This window comes from Otolemur garnettii, unplaced genomic scaffold (genome assembly GCF_000181295.1).
Source record: "Otolemur garnettii isolate 467f Iridium unplaced genomic scaffold, OtoGar3 scaffold00181, whole genome shotgun sequence".
Classification (NCBI taxonomy): domain Eukaryota; kingdom Metazoa; phylum Chordata; class Mammalia; order Primates; family Galagidae; genus Otolemur; species Otolemur garnettii.
The window spans coordinates 2,096,191-2,104,338 of NW_003852576.1; the positions used below are offsets into that span (position 1 = coordinate 2,096,191).

The 8,148-nt window shown below is 36.9% G+C and overlaps 1 protein-coding gene across 14 annotated transcripts in view; it reads right to left on the reverse strand.

Moving 5' to 3' along the window:
• Positions 1-8,148, reverse strand: part of APBB2 (amyloid beta precursor protein binding family B member 2) — a 377,881-nt gene that overhangs the window by 264,254 nt on the left and 105,479 nt on the right. For all 14 annotated transcript variants that reach the window (XM_023519597.1, XM_023519608.1, XM_012811964.2 and 11 more), the window contains exon 3: positions 4,000-4,104. The gene's annotated coding sequence lies outside the window, so the exon portion shown is untranslated. The remainder of the gene's footprint in view (positions 1-3,999; positions 4,105-8,148) is intronic.

Sequence of the window (8,148 nt, forward strand, 5' to 3'; positions counted from 1 at the left end):
TCCAAATATCAAATGTGTATATGCAACGCCCACTCACGTTTTCAAAATCATTGCCCTAAGTCTATCTATTAAGTGTTTATTTGTCTATTAACTTCTTTTTCCATTTGCTAATTTTACTTAACAAGCAGTAGCAGGTGCCAAAAGTTTAAGAAAATATTATAAGAGAAAAACGCTTAAGATTGGAAAGTTGCATTCCTGACTGATTTAAGGATATGGCTCGATAAATATTATTACTAAATTTGACTTGCTGAGCACCTCAAAGATCATCTAGTCCACACTTGTCACGTGATACTTGCTTAATAAATACTATTCAAATATGAATTTGAAACTCAAATTCTCTCAAAGCAAGGACGTATTTCATTCATATTTGAATCACGAGCTCCTAACAGTACCCAGCAAAATGTAGTTGCTCAATAAATGTTGGCTTAATAAATGAACTAAAAATTGGGAAAGTACACAAAAATCTACAAAGTACTTTGCATTTCTAATTAATCTGGATTGTAGTTGTCTCCATAAATAAATTATATTCCAAAGTCTATCAAATGTTCCTTCTGTATCAATCACCTCAACTGATATATTTAGAGTTTCTTTGGAAGAAGAAGTTTGTAGGTAGGATCCTCCTTTAGGTACTGATTAAGACAGACAGACAGGAGGAATATGTCACTTGCATTCTGTTAATATAACAAAGGGACCAAAGCTCCTGAACCTGTCAACAAGTGACACATACATAGACTCACATACATAGACTCACAAGCCTCCCATTCAAACTGTGTCTGTCACCAATAAAAAACCCCACACCAAGTATGTTACATACTCCTTTCTAACTGAAAGCCAGGATGGCCTAAAATTAAACAGAAGGCTAAGATCCTATTATTTCTCTTTCACTAAAAATGAGGCTGTGCAAAAACATGTATTAGCATGGACACTCATTATTTATTGCTGGGTGGAAAAGTCACCAAGCAGTCTGGAGCATACACTACTTTTTTAGGAATAAAGTAAAAATAAGCCTATACTTAACAGTGGTTCTCAACCTTCCTAATGTCGCGATGTATTTCCATTGTTACAAAGGAGTCGCGACCCACAGGTTGAAAACTGCTGCTATACTGTATGTATTATAAAGAATAAAATGACAGCAGGTTTTATTTACTTCTTTTGTAATAACCCATGGCTAATTTCATGAAGGTACATTTACATTTTGTCACCATTACGGAATCAAGTTTCCAGAAATCTATCTCAAATAATTAAATAAAATGCATCAAGCAAGGACTTTGAAAACATGTATGTGGTTAAAAAAAACAATGAAAGTAGAGGACAGAGATTAAAAAGAAGTACGGAGGTTGTTTGGAGTTCTGAATTTTCTCTAAAACTGTGTTTGCCTTCCCAAACAGAAATCACCAAGACATTTACAAATTCCTTAGTGTTCAAGGTACTGTCAGAAAAAGTCTCTAATGACTTCAATAGATTTCAGGAAAGACGCCCCCCTCCATCCCCTCATGTTAACTCCATATAATTAGTTCTTCAGGACTAGACCTATATGCAGCACACTTCTGCATTACACCTTCTCCTTTTAGTATAAACTTCAGGGTAAATTGTGAACATTCTTCTGTGCATATAAATACTAGCTGACATCAGTTTTAGGAAGCAGAGATCTATCTGTCACTGTTCATGCAGTAACAGTGGGTGTCTTTAGCTTATTATTGTAAATACAAGTTCTACAGATGCTTTACCTCTACAAAATGGAAACATAATGTTTACATCAGTGCCACGGTATATCCCAAAAGGGAATATTTTGGTATAATGGAAGAAAAATATTACACTAGAGACTATACTGAATTTTAAAGAAATGCTACATGACCAGGCACAGGGGCTCACACTATAATCTCAGCACTCTGAGAGGCCGAAGCAGGTGGCCTCAGCTGAGCTCAGGAGTTCAAGACCAGTCTGAGCAAAAGCAAGATGCCACCACCTCTACTTAAAACTGAAAAACTAGCCAGGTACTGTGGTGGGTGCCTGTAGTCCCAGCTACTTGGAAGGGTGAGGCAACAGCATCATTTCAGCCCAAGAGTTTGAGGTTGCAGTGAGCTATGAGGCCACAGCACTCTACCAGGGGCAACACAGTGATACTCTGTCTTAAAAAAAAAAATAAGAAAAGAAATTCTACACAGGCAGCTCCTGTGTCTCAGTGGGTAGGGTGTTGGCCCCATATACTGAGGGTAGTGGGTTCAAACCTGGCCCAGCCAAACTGCAACAAAAAAAATAGCTGGGCATTGTGGCAGACGCCTATAGTCCCGGCTACTTGGGAGGCTGAGGCAAGAGAATCACCTAAGCCCTGGAGGTTGCTGTGAGCAGTGAAGCTACAGCACTCTACAGAGGGCAATGAAGTGAGACTCTGACTCTAAAAAAAAAAAAAGAAATGCTACACTATTTGCAAAGCAGTTTAAATAGTGTACTTTCTGAGGCTAAGTTATATTCCAATCTAAAAACATCACAAACATCACTATGAATATCTACATCCTGAAGCCCAGAGAATTAGTCTTCTGACCTTTTCATTCCACTTCTGTGGACAGATTGACGGCTTCCAATAAAACCCTTTTCAAACACAAATCCTTCCAAGACAGAAGAACAATTACAACACAAAAGAATTCCTTTAAGATTAATATGTGATTATAAGACAACAAAATTCAACTCATTCCTATAACTTTTAAAAATTTCACTGACAATAATATTCATTATTGCAATTATTTCACTGTAACAAAAAAAGTTATTTTTGGTGAAAATTTTCAAAGTCCTTACTTTCAGTAGATTTATATTCTAGCACAGAATTAAAAGCCTACAGAAATAATATTCGTGTATATGAATGTGTGTGTATACCTGCATATGTTAATAATTTTTCAGTACAAATACGTGACTTCAAATGAGCTCCAAAATGGAAGACCTTACGTGTAATTATTACAAAATAATGCAATCTAATCATAATAAAACTTATAGTAAACATGATAAAAATCTATAAAATCTGATCTCACTGTTTAATGCTTCTATAGAACTTCTACAATGAAATTCTGTCTTATTTTATTTTAAAAATGTACCAACTAGTTCATCTGTATTGTTAGGAAGGAAAAGAAGCTGTAAGACAAAAGGCACAAAAAATTTAGAAAAATATCCAGGAATTTAATGGGATAACAAGTCCCCACTGTCAATGATAACGGTTTCTGGAATATGCCAGAAAGGAGATTTGTGTGCATGTGTGTGCACCCACACAAGCATGTTCTGTGTTCTGTTTTGCATACACTGTTACGGGCATTTGATCATTCATGCTTCCAAGCAGTATCCACAAAAAAAGAACTGGCTTTATTAACTGTAAGACCCATTTTTACTTTTCTAAAAGATCAAGAAATGAAAACGAACGTTCTAGTCTCAATCAACTTTTTTCCTAAAAACAAAAACAATTCATATAAGTGTCTCAATTATAATGTCTTATAGTACCTCAAAAAATTATAAAACTGAGAGTTGTATCAATTTTTCTAAGACCAAGCTACATGGGGAATTTAACGGACAAGCACTTTTAAATCTTGTTTTGCTTTCAGACCAAAAAAGAAGCAAGTAGAGTTTATTCCTACTCTAAACACCCCGAATCAAAGAGCACATCCAAAATGTCTACAAGTCTGAAGTATGTGAAGCTGAGCGACTGGACTGGCGTTTCTGTTACATCACACTACACTGCCTTATCTTCACTGTTTAACTCAGCAGCTGCAAACCTATACACAACCTTGAGGACTCAGCTTATAAAACTCAAAAGAAATGGCACCCTCATCCCTTGGAATTTTTGTTTTTTTACAAAGAGGTCTCCTAAGTCCTCTGCAAATTACAAATCCATAAAAGCATTAAAAAAAATTATTAAGCCAAAAATAAAAGTCCATAGAAAAGCCACGGGCTCATTGCTAACATTCTGAGAGAAGCAGTATAACGGATTTATTTTAAAGCAAGCTGTAAATGACTTACTTTTCCCAGGTCTTTGGTACAAAGCTCAGAAGGCAAGCTCCCTTTCCCCCACGAAGCCTGTTAATGAACAGCGATCACCAAGGAGGTCAGGCACTCCAAATAGATCTAGAAATTGTATAAAGACAGAAATTTAAAATTCAGATAATAAATTAAAAATCCCAATACCCCACTGCTATTCAGAGTATCTGCATAATTGTAATAAAGACTTCTCTTTCTTGTTTTCATATTATACGAACCAGGCCTTCCAAATCTAGATGGCATCTCAATCTGTCTTCGTATTAAAGTTCCTATAGGAGGAACTAGCAAGGCTTGCTGGCAACCACTTCTGTTAAAAACGTCCTTCTCAGAGAGTCACAAAAACAAGCTTTAAAAATGCTAAGTTCTAAGTATACTGTGACTTGGGAGGGAAGGTCTTCCAAAATCACACTTGCCAGCCCCCCTTTCTAGGATGAGCCCATCTCATAAGCCCAAAGTGCTTATAAACAGAAGCAAACCATAACAATTTTTAAAGAAAATTATCAACCATTTTTAAACATTCCTCAAATGTATTGATTTATGCACACTTCACTTTTGCAGAAGGAAATAAGAGGGTGTTCATTTTTTTCTAATAAAACACAAAATCTGAAAATTCTGCATGATTAATAATCTCACTTAAAACATAAATGAGTTCACCAACAATCCTGCCAATGGATACACAGGTAATAACTCATTAATAAGACGGATATACAGGTAATAACTCATTAATAAGATAAAATAGCTTAAGTAGGCGAGACAGATACCACAGGCAACCTATAATCTAATGTTGTGGCCTAACGACCCCACCCCTCATCTTCTCCCATTACAGACTTTACCTTAGATGTAATTCTAAGAAACATGATAAGCTCATGTACAACCCACAAGAGACTAAGAAATCAGTCCACTGAGAAAGGCACCATTACAGCAAGGCGTACTAACTAGAAAGCAGACAGAACCCAACAATTATGGGGCCGGCGCCCTACTCCCTGAGCCACAGGCACTGCCCCGTATTCCGTATTTCAGTTTGTAAATACTTTCTAAATCTTCCTGGACATCACTGTATATCACACAGTACGTTCAGTTCTGCTAAAACACTCGCGTTTATTCCAAAAGAACAATTTGAATGTAACTTGAATTCTGTGTTTGTTTGTACATAATTTCATTGTGAGAACTAGGTAATCGCAGAAGACTGCACCCAGGCTGAACCCAGCTGCCCAGGGCGCACACGGTCCACGCCCCCAATAGGAAGCAGCTACCTTGGTGTCCTCCAGTGTGCTATGAGCCACCCCCGTCCTCATCCAGGGTCCTGAGTCTGCCAGCTTTCAGGTCACCCATCTTGTACCTCGTCCCAGTAACAGAAGCAGCAGCCCTTCCAAAGCAAATGTCAAGATTTTTTTCAAGATAAAGTGTCATAGTTACTGTACTATTTATCTATTTTTAACTATTTATAGAATGTTTTTAAAAATTATGCTATTGTTTTTATTCTGTCCTCATCTCTTCGTAATGTGTCACTGATAGTTTCTTGAGTATTATGTCCTCAGTCCCATTTTTCTCATAAGCACTGTGGGTTTTCTACATGATTTGCCATAATATGGTGGTTTGAAGGAATAAATACATTAAATAATGTATATTATTAAATAATGTATATTGTTTAATGTATATAATTAATAATGTATATTATTAAATAATAAATACATTAAATTTTAGCAGAACTGGCTGTACCAAGCTGAAGTGTATAAGGATGCTTGTGATTTAGTCAGAAGGGGTTAGACTGAGGTTTTCATGTTTTGTCATGTTTAAGAGTATGGTGATATAATACATACAATTAATACAATTTTAAAAAGATTTTCATTCACAATATTTACCATTACCAAGTACAGACACTTAAGGGTCACTTTCAAGTATGTGAAAAATTATTTATGAGAAGTTCCCTAATGGTATTAAATAATTTTTTATTTTTATTTTTGAGACAGAGTCTCACTCTGTTGCCCAGGCGAGAGCACCATGGCACCAGCCTAGCTCACAGCAACCTCAAACTTCTGGGCTCCAGCGATCCTCCTGCCTCAGCCTCCCATGTAGCTGGGACTACAGGTACCAATCAGGCACAACATCTGGCTAACTTTCCCAATTTTTAATAGAAATAGGTTCTCACTCTTGCTTAGCCTGGTCTTGAGCTTCTGAGCTCAAAGGATCCCCCTGCCATGACATCCCAGAGTGCTAGGATTACAGGTGTGAGCCACCATACCAGGCCTAGCATTAGATAAACTGAGGTATTACTGCACCATTTTGGACAAACCAAGGTGATAGTGTTATGAAGATCGACTCTTGCAGCCAAAAGAGCTCAACCTTATTGCTGGAAAAGATAAAATGAATGAAAACTTTTCAAACTAAACTAAAAAGTTCAAAACTAAAAAGTTCAAAACAGACTCTGAATTTTCTTTAAAAAAAATTTAAGACATGCATGAAGATATACAAAGAAGTTTATTATAAGTAACATCATTGCAAATAATTCTGAAAACATAAATACCCAACAATGGATAGTTGTTCTGTTGTTTTTTTTAAAGACAGAGCCTCACTATGTAGAGTACCATGGCATCACAGCTCATAGGAACCTCAAACTCCTGGGCTCAAGTGATTACCTTGCCTCAGCCTCTCAAGTAGCTGGGACTACCGATGCTCACCACAATTCCCAGCTATTTTTGTTGTTGTTGTTATTGTTGGTTAGCTAGCCTGGGCCAGGTTCAAACCTACCAACTTCGGTGTATGTGGCTAGCGCTGTAACCACTGTGCTACGAGCGCCAAGCCACAATGGATAGTTTTTTCAACATCTGTAGAATATTTAATAAGATGGGTAAATGTTTTCAATCAGACTATAAAGCACCATGATCAGTATCATCCCAGTTTTGTTTAAAAGTATCCACATGTAGAAAAAAAGATCAAGAAAAAAATGCCAACATTTCAAAAGCTCCTAATTACAGACAGGAGAATTAAAACAGTCATTTTTACTTTCTTTACATTTTGCACTTAATGGGAAAGTTCTCTTTTTGCCCTCACTTTAATTTCACACATGAATCCAGCCAGTAGAACAAAGGCCTAGGAACAAGGAACAGCAGAAGTCTCAACAACCACAAGTCCTGATGGGTCCAATCACACGGTCAAACTTCTGAAAAGTACTTTCTATCTCATAATTCAAGGACAAATACTAGCATGTTTAAAGGATTTAAACCCATCAGAGAGGCCAAAATATAATTTTCTTTACATGGCAAAAACAGTCATGGATTTAGTAAAATCCAGATGAAAGATTTTTAATTACATAATTGTATTCAAGCTGTCTTAATGTCTGAAAGAAATTTCATTCTGAATAAGGAAATTGTGTTCTATATAAAGCTCCTTTCAAACAAGATCAAGATTAAACAAATACAAGGAGGGATGGATTCAGGCAGGGGGATGAACTTCTAATCCAAAGAGTTTTAAATAGAAAGTAAGAAAGGCTGATCTTTATAACCTCCAAAAGAACTCAGCTATATTAAAATTCTCCCAATAACAAAACTTGACTTTTTTTTTATTATTATTATTGCTGGGGATTCATCGAGGGTACAAAGAAGCAGATTACACTGATTCTATTTGTTAGGAAAATTCCTTATAATTGTGCCCCACCACCAAAAGGTGTCACACACTGTGATCCCCCCCCACCTCCCTCCTCCCCTCTCTTTGCTCTCCCCTTCCCCCACCTCCCATCATGCACTAGCATCAGTTGTCCTCATATCAGAATTGAATACATTGGACACTTGCTTCTCCATTCTTGGGATGCTTTACTAAGAATGTATTCCACTTCCATCCAGGTTAATACACAAGATATAAAGTCTCCATCTTTTTTAGTGGCTGAATAGTATTCCATGGTAAACATATACCATAGCTTATTAAGCCATTCCTGGGTTGGTGGGCATTTAGGCCATTTAACAAAACTTGACTTTGAAAGTAATCCACTTGTCAAAAATAATGACTCTTTAGTCATTAGTTTAATCCCACACACTGACATCACATAAGAAATGAATGTTGGCTTGGCGCCTATAGCTCAACAGGCTAAGGCGCCAGCCACGTACACCTAAGGTGGCGGGTTTGAATCCCCAGCCC